Here is a 14,841-nt window from a genome sequence, read left to right as displayed (position 1 = left end):
GTACCTCAGCCTTGTCCATACACTGTGACCAGGGCCCCTGGTGCACTCAACAACAGGCCCACATTTTCCTTACTCATCATCCTCCTGTTTCTGTACTTACAGAAGTTCTTTATGCCTAGTGGAACCTTTGTACATTCAACAGTCTTCATCAGATTCATCTCGAACATTAATGTTTAACTTGCCTCTAGTGGACTTGCTTTAATCAAATAAGTAATACTTTTGAGTTGCTGGCACAGAAATTCTCTAAAGCTTTATGAAAAATGCATAGAGCAAAATCATGTAATATTGGGCAATAAAAACCCCCACCAGTTTCTATTCAGTCCTCAACTGGTCAAACAACCATTCCCACAATTATTCCATGTTTTTGTTGAAGAAGGTGCTGACATGGCAACAGCTTCAGGATCTGGTCCATACTGAGTAATTTCAGTACCTGCAATTTATGAAAATGTCATCTGTTATGTTTACAGATGTAACTGAAAAGAAAAGGAGCACCTGGTTGGTATAAGGTATATGTCAGAAGAGTAATTATCAGCTAAATCCAAACACAAATATATATAAGAGAAAAGAACAATGTATAGTCATAAGCAATGCTCTTTTCTGTTGTAAATGACAGTATTCAGTCTCTACTTCAGGTCAATTTGCACTACACTTAGTCTGAGGAAATGGAAATGGCATAGGAAACCAGTGGTGAATTCTGAACAAGATCTTGACATCAAAATCCTTTGGCTGAAGAAATACAGAATCTCTTTGTGTAGTGCCAGTGACACATCTATTCTCTTGGATACTGCCACTGAGATAATTTCACATGTAGTACTGTAGTAAGAATCACAGCTTGTATTTTCTTGTTACACACTGAAATGGGTGATAGGGCCTGTGGTCATTTTTTGATTGTATTTAATTAACATTTTATGTTAAACTAATTATCTTTTTCATTCTCTCTTCTGAAGTAGCCTTGAAGTTCAATTTTATGCACATGCTGAAGTTTCTTGATTCCATTGACCTCTGCATCACTCTAAATATGATTAATGCATCAGAAATGGTCTCCTAATCTTTTCTCTGCTGATGGCATAGAATTTGCAAATTTTTTAATGCTCATAGTCTTTTTTTTTGCATATTCTCTAATTTTCCAATTAGTATATTTGCTGATGCCATTCTATTAATTTTCTATGGGCAAGACAAGGTACCATTACAGTTTCACAGGACAGCAAGGATCCAATTCTGCTAAATCCCAGAGAACCAGAAGAGGTACCTTTAAAAAAAAGACGAGTGTTATATTTTAACTAATATTTAATAATACAGCATGTATTAAATACAAAATAAGCATCATCACTCTCTAACATCTAGAAATCACCTGTGTTTTGTCAATTTTCCTTTAAAATGAAGTTCTAGAAGTTCTTCTCTGCAATTTATTTTGTTTGAATACAGCTGGATTTGGGATCTGATCTCAGAAAGTGAACCACGAAGCCTCTACTTTGTCTGAAACAGTTTTGTAAAACTCTAATTGTTAATTGCTCTAGGCAAGCGGTTTCCATAAATTTATTTATTTATTTTGCAGGGAAGAAATAAAATTATGTTTAGCATTTAATTTCTCTAGAACTGTGGTATCTGTAACAAAGAAATGAAAAAAAATCTGATGAGAAGTTGATTTAAAACATACTGTTTGTCTTTCTAACAGTCTAAATAATGGGTTATGTCCATGCTGAAGTAAAAGCATTATTTGATTTATTTGTAAGAAGTAAAAAAATACAATCTTATCTTCCTTATAAGAACATGTTATTTAATGTATAGAAGAGGAACATTAATTTTGGCAATAGTAGATCTAATCTGCTATAAAAAACAATCAGTAAAACTTCCTCAAAATTCAATGAGGTTTATGCACTTAGTGATTCAATTCTAAGATGTTTGCATTTTTTTCATTTTTACTTCTTTCAATTCATAAGGTTCTCTGTTGCAATCAGGAGGTTGCAGTGGTTGCATAGCGAAACTGCTTCCCAACATTTATAGTGTACCTGGATGCAGCCTGAGATGTGTCATTTTTATCTGTTAAAGTTTGTGTATATGCGGAGAAAAGATAAAACAAATTAGCAAAATGTTAAAAATTTCTGTGAAATATACTGAAGTTGCAGAATATTGTTGCTGTGAGTCAGGCCATCTCAAAAAGCACTACAGACCTCAAATAAATTGCTCATCTGTGATGATAGTTACTTTGTCCATCAGGACTCCCATGGGACAAACGTCATATCATTTATTCTTCTTTATATAGTGCTCATATCAACCTTGCCATCATAAGTTTAGCAAAAGTGGATGGGAATCTCATTTAAGGTATTTTCATTTGAGATAGAAATCCGAGTCGCTCTTTTGGAGATTAATCGGTGCTTTAAGGACAGAATTTACTTCCTTAAATAGATATCTAAAGTAGGTCAGATGAATCATACACTCTGTGTGTCTATTTCCCTTTGTTGTCTATAAATCCTCAGATGATTAGTGTAGTTAAAAAGGAAATGTATCCATTCAGCATATCTATATTGGCATAGCAAATGTTTTGCTAGGTAATATCTGATCTGTGTAGGGATCTGTCAGGGGAACTTTTCCTAAACCAAGGCAGCAAAGACCCTTCCCTGTTACAGAAAGGAAACAGGTTCAACAGTTATTCCAGAAACTAAGTTTTCTGCTATAGAGTCATAGAAAACTGTTCTAAAAGATTTGTCAAATGCTACCTTAGTCTACTTCTAGCCTCATGAAGACTTAATATGACTGTAACATTCCTGACAGATATGTATGTAATCTGCTTCAAAAATTATTCTATTATGTCTGTTCATGTGAGAATTTTACAGTTTTCCCAAGGATCTCATTGTCCCTTCTTGCTTTGCATACTTATCAATAGAAATCTGTTGGTCTTGCTACACTTCAAGCCCTTTGCTTTTGGTAATCTGAAAGAATAGGACTTGGAAAATATCCTCTTCCTCCCTGCAACAACTTTCATGTGTGTTTGTGAAAATTCCTCTCAGTATATTTCCTCAAGTTTTGTTCCACTGATTTTTATCTTTTCTTGTAGGTGCTGTTTCTCCTATAGTCATACTGAACACTGCAGCTCAGAACTCTACCTAGGATGACAAATATACAAAGGATTTGCATCTCAGGACAAAAATCAGGTGAAATTTCTCCTCTATTCTTGAAGCAGTTGCTTGTCTAAGACAGAAGGGTAAAAAGAAGTTATGTAAAGTTCCTAGTATATCTTCTGCCAGCCATGGTTAAATTTAAACACAGTTTGTAGAAAAATGTGCTGCTCCTACAAAAAAATCAAAGATCATCTTGATTAAACCTTTGACTTGTTGCCATTTTCAGTCTCTACTGGGAATTGCTGTTTATAAACACAATTAACCCAAAAAAAGTTACCAACACTTTGATTTTACTTGCATGCTGACAGTGTCGAAAAGTGAGAATTTCCAAACATAGATGGTAAGCCCCTCTTTTATCTTTTTTTTTGTTGTATAGTCCTCAGCTGGGATGGTTGACCCTGGCTGGATGCCAGGTGATCACCAAAGCTGCTCTATCATTGTCCTCCTCACAGGTCAACTGGGAGAAAATGCAACAAAAGGCTCATGTTTTGAGACAAGGACAGAGAGAGATCACTCACTGATCACTGTCATGGGCAAAATGGAATTAACTTGGGAAAGTTAGTTTCGTTTATCAGAAATTAAATCAGATTCTGATAATGAGATGTAAAAACTAAATCTTGAACCATCTTCCCTCCACCTCTCCCTCCCTTCTTCCTGGGCTCATCTTTACTCCTCATTTGGAGAACTGTGCTGGCTCACTCATCCAATAAGCTGAAAGGCAGGATGGAGAAACTGGAAATGGGAATCAAATTTATACTGTGTTCCAACTTTATTCTTTAATTTTTATATCATGCTTGCATTGTGATTTCAGTATGCTGCTGTATCACTTTGTTAAATGAAAACCCCATGTAGTTTCAAATATCTTCAAAGTAAATTTGGTATTCAAATATTAAACTCCTGTCATGTGAAATATCTGTGTGATGAGTTGACCTTGGCTGGCTAATGAGTGCCCACAAAGCTGCTCTCACACTCCACCTCCTCAGCAGTGCAGGATAACAAAATGAGATAAAAAACTGGCGAGTCAAGACACAGGCAAGAAAGGAAAGAAATTTATAAAGAATAAAAAAAGCGCTAAAAAGAAAATAAGGGTCACATGCAGAAACAAAGAAAAACTTTCTCTACTTCCATCAGCAGGTGATACCAGTCACTTACTGAGAAGACGGGCCTCAAATGGCATAAGAGTTACTTTGGAAGACAGATTCCTTAATATTTAATGTCTTATACACATGCACACTCTTTTCTCTTAGCTTTTATTGCTCAGCCTGGTGTCCTGTGGCACAGACTGTCCCTTTGGTAGTTTTGTATCTGCTGTCCTGGCTGTGTCCTTCCCATCCTACCTCTTGTCCATCATCAGCCTATTGATCTTTGTGAAGGTTTGGGGAAAGGTGTGTTCTGGTGTGGAGAGACAGCACTGATGCAGTGCCAGCATTGCTCAGCAGTAGCCAAAACTCTGGTGGCTTAGAGATTCTGTGCTAACTACCAGCACAAAGCACTACAGTGTATGGGCTGCTGGGAGGGCAGTTAACTCCATCCCAGCCAGACCTAGCACAAGCTCAAAGAGCCAGGTCAGAGAGTAATACACCGTGACACAGTCAGACTGGAGAATTAAAAGATATTTTGTATTGCCACATTACTAATGGGATTTAATTATGTCTAATGGACAGGATTTGATTATGATGTTATTCAACATCAAATGTCTCTAAATCCGCAGTAGTGGTTTCTCACTAAGCCAGGCATTGATTTGACTTAGGGATTAGCTCTCAGTCATTCTCTTATAATTTATCTTGTTTTGGTTTAATTGTCAGATTATAAAAGATCAAGAGGTGGAAGTTGTATGTGGAGGAGTCTTCTCAGTCTGTGTTAAGAGCGATATAAGTATTCAGAAAAAAAGTAGCCTTGCAAGGCAGAAGGTGCCAGGCAGAATTTATTGGAAATGAGCCCTGGATGAAATGAATTAGAGAAAATGACAAATAACAGATTTGCAGCCGAAGAGGATAGGAAGACATCCGTGAGCATTAGAAATACAATTGATAATATGCCATGCGTTACAAGGTTTGCAAGAAGTGTTCTGTTTTCATCAGAATCACTTGCCACCTTTTCTGCAAGAGACAACTTGGCTGATACATAGGAAAAAAAGTGATAAGGAAAAAAGGTGGGCAAGCAAAGAGGGAAGCTGTGTACGAGAAAGTGATTACTGAAAAGAATAAAGAATATGTTAGTAAAATAAAGTGCAAAACACTGACGTTGACTAAAGGTAGTGGGATAATTAGAAAAAAACCCAAAAATTGAACAGAGAAAAATAAAAGAAAGTCAATGAGTGGAAAAGTGACAACATAAAAGTACAATTAAAACATCCAAAGACCTACGATAAAAAGAAGGAAAAAAAACAACACCAGAAACAGAAAAAAACCCAAAACCTAAAACAAACAAACAAAAGCCTAAAACAAACAAACAAACAAACAAAAACCTAAAAAAACCAAACCAAACCCACCCCCCCAAAAAAACCAAAAAACCCACTAAAAATTAAAAATCCTCCTAATCCCTCCCCCCTCAAAAAGATAAATAAACATGAAAATACTACCAGAGAAAGGAAAAAACACTAGGAACAATTATGATTGGGAATATGGTGAATAACAGGCTTCAAGATCTTGAGAGATGCTTATATTTTAAGATACAATTGACTCAAAAGAATTGTAATTTTATTTTTTTTTAATGTTGCAATATTTATATTGATTCTCCCAAGCTAATGAAGTATATAGCCTGGGCAGTTAAACCAGAGGACATGCTTAACTCAGATGTGAAGAAGAAAATATGGAACATCAGTACTCCCTTAGGTCCAGGATGCCTCTGAGTGGAAGAAAAGAAAAAGTCAAAAAAGCCCTTGACCACTTTTGTTATCGATAATGTAGATGTCTTCCTTTTTTATACTTCACACCTAATCCAAAACTTTTAAAAAAATAAGTTAATTTTCAGTTCAAAATATAATAATAAATAATATTCAACTTATTACACGTTATTTTAAAATCTTCCTGTAGCTGCTGAAATTAGTAAAAGTGTTCTTAAATCCAAAACTTTTACAGGCATTAGCATAAGTGAATATTTGTTTTAAAAATCTTACCAGAGTGCATAAATTATTTACTATTCATTATTCACCATTCAACATTTGCTATTTATTATTCATTCATATACTACAACAATGAGCTGCTCCATTGTAAGAATGTAAATGGATAGATGCTATAGCTTAGATAGTTGGAGCCTGTCAATTAGATAGATGTAATATCATGGTGATGTAGATGACTGATCACACATTATGAATATTGAACAGCAAACAGTCAAAATTAACATTTTGGAAACATCCCATAGGCCAGAAGCTGCTTGTCCAAACTATTTGTCCAATACTTACAAAATAACTAGACATCAGGATTGGCTTCTGAATGATTCATGAACAGAAAGCAAGGCTAAAGGCCGATTTCTAACCCTTTAAAAATCAATGGAAAGATCCCCACTGGCTTCAAATAACGTTTGAATAAGTTCTCCAAATGTCCAATTTATATTATTTACAGTAGGAATTCCAGCCACACACTGCCTTATCATACATGGTTAATAAGAATTTTGTGCTTTGGGGGAAAAGATAAAAGATGAAGTCATATTTCCTCCCAAAGATATAATTTAGCAAAACTCTGGCATGGCAGCATTTCTCTTATACCTTTCCTGTCCACTTACACTAAAAAAATAACTCCGCACTACCATGGAGGAAACAAAATACATTGCCTTTTTAAAATCAAAGGGAAGGCAAACTATTTTTGCTGAAACTGAAAATAAGAATGTGATCTTTAAAAGAGCATCTAACACCTGTGCACTCATCCTGATCTGTGGGACTGTCTATGTCTAGTTTAGTCTTGATTCAATTTACATAGTTGAGTAGTGAAAGTAGTTCACTGGTTTTGATCTTTCCACACTCTGAGACAAACATGTCAATTACAGTTTGTTTTCTTGAAGCCAAAACTGTGGTGCTTTGCATTGTTTAGTGTAGTAAACACTGAAAGAATCTGATGTTTGTTCTGAAAAGCTTATGATCTAATTGATCTTCACATGAGAAAAATGAAAAGGTCTTGCACTGAAGCTTATGGAACTCTTACACTGATTAGAGTCCAATTCAAGATCTATGATGAAAGCTTTTCTTTTGATCTCTACACTAAAAAGATTATTCAGAAGCAGAGTGATATCTAAGAGACTAAGTGTTTTTGCTAAACTGTGTCAACAACTTTTCTTTAAAGCTTAGAGAAAATGCAATAGTGGATAGGACTCATCCTCAAGCACCAGTAACAGCTCTGAATATTTTGCACATTGTCTATTTAAAGCACAGAACAGCAGAAAACCCTAGTTAATAGCAACTGCCAAAATATTTAAAACAAAATTTGAGAGCTTCAGTACCTGACAATCTATGATGACCTCCCAGTTTTTAAAAGATAGCCATGCAGTACTTCCTACACTTAAAATAAATCATAATATTACCAAGAAAGATTTTTTCCTCTATTCTTGCTTCCATCTTTTTCAAGACTTGGTGATTCATGAAGCAGTTTTTGAATTTCATTAAGATAATCATTCATTGTTTACAAACTGCCCTCATTAAATAAAAATAACCTATTTTTGAAAAAATGAACTTAATTTATAAGGCTTATGATTTTCTACTGAAATCAAAGAAGTAACTATTGGAAAGAAAGCTCCAGCAGTGAATTTTAAAGTTTTTGTTAGGATTTCCTTTTTAAGTTGATCACATCTTTAAGGCTCATCAGAACCAGTTTCTAAGTTACTCTTTATATACAATTTTCTATCATGTGAGAATCAGGAACAACAATCAATGGAAATACAATGCAATACTACCTTTGTTTTCCTAATACTTGCTGGAATGTCAGAGCACAGCTTTGCAAATATTTTTGATTTATCTGAAATTAAAAAAAAAAAGAAAACCCTCTCCCCCCCCCCAAAAAAAAAAACCCCACAAACCAAAACAAAGAAAGCAAAAAGAAAAAAATTAACAAACAAAAAACCCAACCAACCAACCAAACAAACAAAAAAGGAAAACCAGTCTGGGTCATCCAATCACAAGTTAGGCATGTGATCAGTGAAAGAAAAACATTCTTTTGGTCAGATCACAGAACACTTTTGGTACTTAACTATCTCAAATATCCACTGATTTTTACATGTCAGTTTGCTGACAAAGCTGTACCAATGACATGAAATGCAATTAGAATGCATCCGAGCTCCTTTGTGGCCTTACCAGCATGTTTATTTTAGTTGGGCTCTTAATTCATAAGGCTAGAGCAGACACACTTTTCTGGTGTAAAACAACACTTGGGGAAAATGAAAATTTGCCTTGAACTAAAAAGGTGAGAGGATGCATTAGTAAAAACTGTGGCAGCTGTAGGCTGCAGACTGTACTCTTTTGAGGAGTGAGACTCTGTTAGCAGGCTGTCTTGTCTTGGAGTCTCTGTAAGACTTCAAAGGAAGAAAAAGCTGCTTGCATGGGTATAGAAAAGGAATGCATTTAATTTCAGGACAAGCCCTTGCAGAAGAATGAAATACTCCAGTTCTCTCATTTGACCACTTTTAAATCATTGCTGTAAGAAAGATTTTTGCAACCATGTGTAATCTCAGGAAATTCACCTATGTTTTTTTCTATACAAACAATTTGAAAGTCTCCCTCAAGTTATAAAGAATTATAAAACTGTAGCCAAAGATGTATTTTATGAGATGGTGTAAAAACAACCTCATTAGGAGACTTTGGGGTGAAAAAACTATTGGTCTTGAGACTGCAATGTCCTTTGAGGTATTTTTCTTTTGGAAATGTTAAGTGTTTAAAAGCATCGAAACACGGTTTTATTAATTTTATCAATTTGCTTGTTCTTTTAAGAACATAAGAGTTTAATTTATGACCTTACTACACAGAAGACAGGAACTGAGACAGTAGGAAGAACCTTACAAACCAGCAAGCTACCTGGAATTCATCCTGAAATATTAATTATACATCTGGCAGTACAAAAAGCCTGATTCATAGCCCATTGAAATAAATTAATTATGTATCTGGCAGACTCCAAAATCCACTGAAGCCAAAGGAAGTCTTAGGAGTCTTTGACTCCTCTGGGCTCTGGATCAAACTGCAGGAGGACAAGCAGGCTTAGGCAGAGAGGAGCAGATCCCCAGTGCTGCTGAGAGCAGAACAAACTCAGATCAAGGGATCAGAGCAGCAGGTGGCAGTGTGTAAACACCCCCAGGCCCTCAGAAATGCCTCCCTAACACTGGAGGGAAGCGGAGGGGAGGGGGTGTACCTCCCACGGAATTTGTAAGTGACCCATCTATTTCCACTCTCTGTAAATCTCAGTGAGAGGTTGCTAAGGATTTTGAAACAAGTAGCTTCCCGGTGAAAGGATAAAGGTACATAATCGCAGCGTGGTTGCTGGGCGTGGTCACACCTAAATTTTAGCAACCACGTACCTCTCATCAGAGCTCCACCTAAGGGTCCTGGACAGTAAACAGTCAGTCCAGCTTAATTTGAACAATGACAGCTGCATGTCTTCCCCGTTACAGAACGGTAAGGACAGAATAATGAGAAGTTCACACCAGGCTGGGGAAGATCTTTTTGCAGAAATCTCTTGGCATTGTCTAGCCATCACAGTTGTCATTAAAACACAGGTTTCAAAGACTAAAATTAAATACGCTGAATACTCCAGGGGAATGGAGATTAGAATTAGAAATGTCTTCAGATAGAAGAAAGCAATAAAAGAATTAAGATAAGCACAAAAAAACCAAAGCTTTTTCTGCGTTTTCCTGCTTGTGCACTGCTTGCACATAATTCTTTACCAAATAATGATCAGAGACTCCTTTGCTTTTGAAAGTCAAAGCAAATAAATTTTTAAATTTTTTTTTTAACTAAAACATGTATAATTTCACTATTCAACCCTTGAGATGTTTGCAGAACAAGGGACAGTTACGAAGCCCAAAAACATACATGTGGAAATACATGACAACACAACAAAACTAACAACCAAAACAGACCATCTCTGATCTCACAGTGTACTGATATTCACTGAGAAAAATTATTTTTTCTCCATAGTAGCTTGTATGGGGCCTAGCTTTTGGATTTGTGATGGCATCAAGTTCAGCCAAGGGAATCAGGAGGATGTTAAGAGTGATGACATTTGTCTTCAGAAGTCAACATTAGATGTGATGAAACCCTATTTTCCTGGGGATGTCTGAACAACTGCCTGCCCTTTAATTTCATGGTAGAAATACAATATTTCTTACAGTATTATACACACAGCAATGTGAAATAAAAGGAAAAAAAAAAAAGGAACATAACAGTTGTAAGGTTCATCATGATCACTATGAAAATAGGAAGCCTCCAGGAAAATTTGTAATAGTGAACCAGTAAAAGTATGGATGGAGATCTACCATGACCTTAACAAGGCTTTGAGATTTCTAACAGGAAAAGCCCACCATAAATGCTATTTGGTGTATTTTAGTGTATTCTGTATTTCTGAGGATGGATAATTTATGTTTTGTCTTTAGAAAAATATAAATCTAAGTCTGCTGCATTATTGATTATAGTTTGTTGGGGGCTTTGTTGCTGGGGTTTTTGGGGGGTTTTTTGTTTGTTTTTTTTATTGGGGTGGTGATTTTATGATTATGTGCTAAATTTCATTATTTGAATTATAATAAATGTGCAAAAGACAACTTAGCATTAGAAACTGGCAAAAATAAGAAAAATCATGTTGTGAAGAAAAAAAAAAGTAGTGATTTGTAGGGTTTTAAAAATAAGCAAGTTTAATGTTTAGACTATTTTTCCTCCAGAATGTATAGAAATGGTACCTACACAGCAGTTATCATTAAATCCTTTGTTTCATAATGTTAACTGCTTATAAATAAATACTTTATGCATTATCATTCTTATTGTCTGTACTCAAATACTATAGAAGAGACTCAAATTTTCAAGACTATATTTTGAGCACTTTTAATTGCTACTTATATAACAGGAGATTGTGATACACTCTTACCTTCATTAATATTATTTATCACTGATGTAACTACATAGAAATAAATGAAAATGAATTCTGATTACATCAGAATTGAACTATTTCAATAATAATGCTACTTATCTGCACCCAAAGATTAAATCTGTTCAGTTTCCATGAGGCTGAAACTAAACATGAATTGAGGAAAGATTTTGGAAGGTTCTTAGATAAATCAACAATATTGTTACCACAAAGGTCTTCAGTTCTGTTTTAGATATGTTCCTAAAACAAATTCTTGAAATTTTCCATATAAAATCAATGTGGAATATATGGATAAGAGGCACTGGCAATCTATGAAATGGCTTTTCTTTATATACCTGTGTAACTAATTTTTTTTTATTTTCTGAAATGATCATGATCTTGCTCTGCTCAGTAATACTTCTGCTGTGGGATGATTTCTATGTATTTTAAATAAAAATATATTTTTAAAAATCAGAGTGCGAAACCACGGGCCTGACTTCTCTTAGAAATATAGCAAGGCTTATAATCCAAGGATTTGATGCTAAAATGCTGTGTTCCAATTGTCCATATGCTACCTCACCTAGTTATTCACTTTATTTTATGACTATTGCTTCATTGTTCATTGCATGTATTATGAATTAACACAGAAAAAAATAGAAATAGCTGAATACCAAGAGAAATATGAAATCTATTAAAGAACTAACTTAGAAACAAGAATCTGTTGAATATTGAAAAGCTACGAGATCTAATTTAGCAAATTCCAAACCCAATATTAAAACAGTATTGTTTTCCATTACTTCCAGGTGTTGGTTCACTGTCAGGATTCTAAATATAAATGTAAATGCTTGCTAATGATTTTAAATAAAGCTAAAATCAAAGAAGAAATCACAGGAATAACTTACACTAACCAAACAAGAAATTATAACAAATAACACCATGTCAATGCTCCAGTGCTGTAATGATTTTAAATTAGAAAAGCAACATTTACAGAACAGGTTTCTCATTTAACATTTTTAGGATCTGTCAATAAGATCACCTTTGGCATGAAACAGACTATTTATTTTGATTAAAGGAAAATCTCTCAATGAAAATACTCAAGCAAATACCAAGAGGAATTCTTGACTTGTTCAGCGCCTGGAGCATTCCTGCATATCACAAGGGTTTGAGAAAGAAGCAAACAGTGCTTGAGGGTCTGAGAAAAATGTCAATGTGGTATGTAGATAGGCTGTTGAGGTTACTGAAGAACATTGTTTCAACAAAGGGTGGAAAGCCAGAGATCTGATTAACTCCTGGGCTGCACTGTTTGTGCCTGTTTTACAGAGTGCCACTTGATGGGTGGTAAGAGTGCTCTGTCTTACTGAAATAATTTTTTAAAAGTCATTCATGCTGAGTAAAGCAGATTATCACATAATGTTTAACACAGAGTAGCTATTTATGAGGGGCTTGCACTGTGGGGTTTGTTGTTTTGATTTTTCTTGTTATTGGGGGTGAGATTTTGGTTGGTTGGTTGGTTGGTTGGTTGGTTGGTTGGTTGGCTAGGTTTTTTCTGGTTTTCTCCTGTTAAAAACAGTCAGCTTATTCCATTCTGGTGTGTGTTTTGTGTCTTTGGAGACATTTGTGGGCAAGAGAAATATAATTTGTGCCAGCAGTATAATGAATACAGCAGTACAGGTCAGCAGGTACTTCTCTACTAAAAATATGTTATATTTGCTATTCTCATTAACTTTGGCTGCTACAAAGTCTCTAAATTGACCTTGCAAGGAGGTAAGGTGCCATCTGGTTGAGGAGCAAACCTCTTCAGGGACAATGTGGGCATAAAGTACTATGTTTAATTACTTTCATTTTAGAAGTTAAAAAAAAAAAAGCAAAAAAACCCTTCTATATGATGTTATAAAAAATAAACAGCATCAAGCAAGATAGTATAGAATCATATTACTTAGGATCACATTAAAAGGAGAATATAATTGGAAAAGTCATGTGATTTTTTTTGTTTTGTTTTGTTTTGTTTTTCCAGAAAGTCACAAATACACCAATACTAAGGTCTTCTTTCTGCATAAAGGAGTTTATTCTGATTTGGATTTTTTTTTTTCCATTTTGCAGCTGCAAGCCTAGCAGTTCAGTTTTGATATGTGAAAATAAAATAATTCATATATATATAATTCAGTATAATGTAGATATGATATAATACATTTTTTAGCTCTAAAATAATTAGAATATAGACATTAAAGATAACCAGATTGTAGACTCAAGTCTGAAACAGATGAGAGATTTTATGGAAGCACAGAAGGAAAGCAGGAAGTCCTTGCCATACCCCATGTATATGACCTAATTTATATATATATATATATATATACTGCAAGTATATGACCTAAAATTTCTTGTCTTTTAGCACATTTGACATATTTGAGTTGAATGTAACTATTTCTATTCATATTGCTTAAAGGATAGGCGGATTAATAACGCTAACGTAGGTCATAACTCCTGCTTTAAACAATTTGAAATCTTATTTACTCCAACTATCTTAGAGCAATGCTTGCATGCTGACTGCCCTGTAAAAGGAATAAGCTCATCTGCAGCTCAGGTTGAATATTGTCATTATTTGTATGAGGTCTTGATAGCTCATTCTTGGATCGTGGGCACACAAGCATCCAATAAATGCTCATTTGCCGCTGTAAAGCAATTGTCCTTGATTGCACAGAATTTGTTCCAGTCAGCAAGATCTTTTCAACAATTTGCAGTAAAGTCTTCAGAATGTAATTCACAAGAGTGAATAAGATTGTATCAATATTGTTTTCCTAAGAGTAAGACCCAAAGAAGAAGGCATATAGTGTTAGAGAGACCATCCCTAGTTACCCAGATTTTCAAGAGATGGGCCAAGATATGAGTTTACTCCACCACAGTGTAAATCACCAAAAGGATTTGAGAGCTGATGAAAGCTATAATCTGACATACTGAAAACATTAGTTGTGTTTTTATTTTCCTGTTCCTACAATGTATTTATGAATCAAAATGTAACCACTTTGTATCTCCTGTGGACTGTTACATTTTGTTTGCATACATTTTTTGCAGAAACATTTTGTTTGCATTTGTGAAATAATCTGTTTTGAGTGTATTTGATAATCAAGTTCTGGAAATAAAAGCATCTGATTTATCTGACCCATTACACATGAGACAATTCAAATTACAAAATTTGCCAATAATTCAAAGTGTAAACAACATCAATAACAACAATGTGTTTAGTAAATCTAAATAAAATTTAGATCATCTCTAAATATAATTACAACATGCAGTTCAGTGTTATAAATAAATTTAAAGTATGTACATAATATGAATATACTGACAACATACAGTTCTGAATATTTTTCCATTGTAAGGATATTAAAAGAATAAATTCTTTAAATACTTAACACTGATTTGTTATGCATGGATCATTCATATCTATGCATTATCACATAATACAAAGTAGTCCTGATCATACACTGGCTATAGGTCCCACACACCAATATTCCTAACACTCACATGCAGTGTTCCCATGTAATTAAAATGTTCCTGGTTTTCCACAGCAGAATCCTATGCACTGTCTTATAGCTATTTTTATACTCCAAAATATCTTCATCTTTTGATCTTCCTGTGTTATGTCAATTTTCTAGTGCTCTTGCTTTGTTCAGAAATACCTAAACCAGTATAAA

At 34.6% G+C, this 14,841-nt stretch overlaps 1 long non-coding RNA gene across 1 annotated transcript in view; it reads left to right on the top strand.

Annotated features, from left to right (window-relative positions):
* The window catches only part of LOC143693464 (uncharacterized), a 90,072-nt gene that overhangs the window by 74,779 nt on the left and 452 nt on the right, over positions 1-14,841 (top strand). The window contains exon 2 of the long non-coding RNA XR_013181159.1: positions 3,056-3,152. This is a non-coding gene — a long non-coding RNA (uncharacterized LOC143693464). The remainder of the gene's footprint in view (positions 1-3,055; positions 3,153-14,841) is intronic.

The sequence above is a fragment of the Agelaius phoeniceus genome, chromosome 2 (assembly GCF_051311805.1).
Source record: "Agelaius phoeniceus isolate bAgePho1 chromosome 2, bAgePho1.hap1, whole genome shotgun sequence".
Taxonomy (NCBI): domain Eukaryota; kingdom Metazoa; phylum Chordata; class Aves; order Passeriformes; family Icteridae; genus Agelaius; species Agelaius phoeniceus.
Note: the sequence above shows the minus strand (reverse complement) of the source record. Positions and strands in the feature narration are given on the sequence as shown.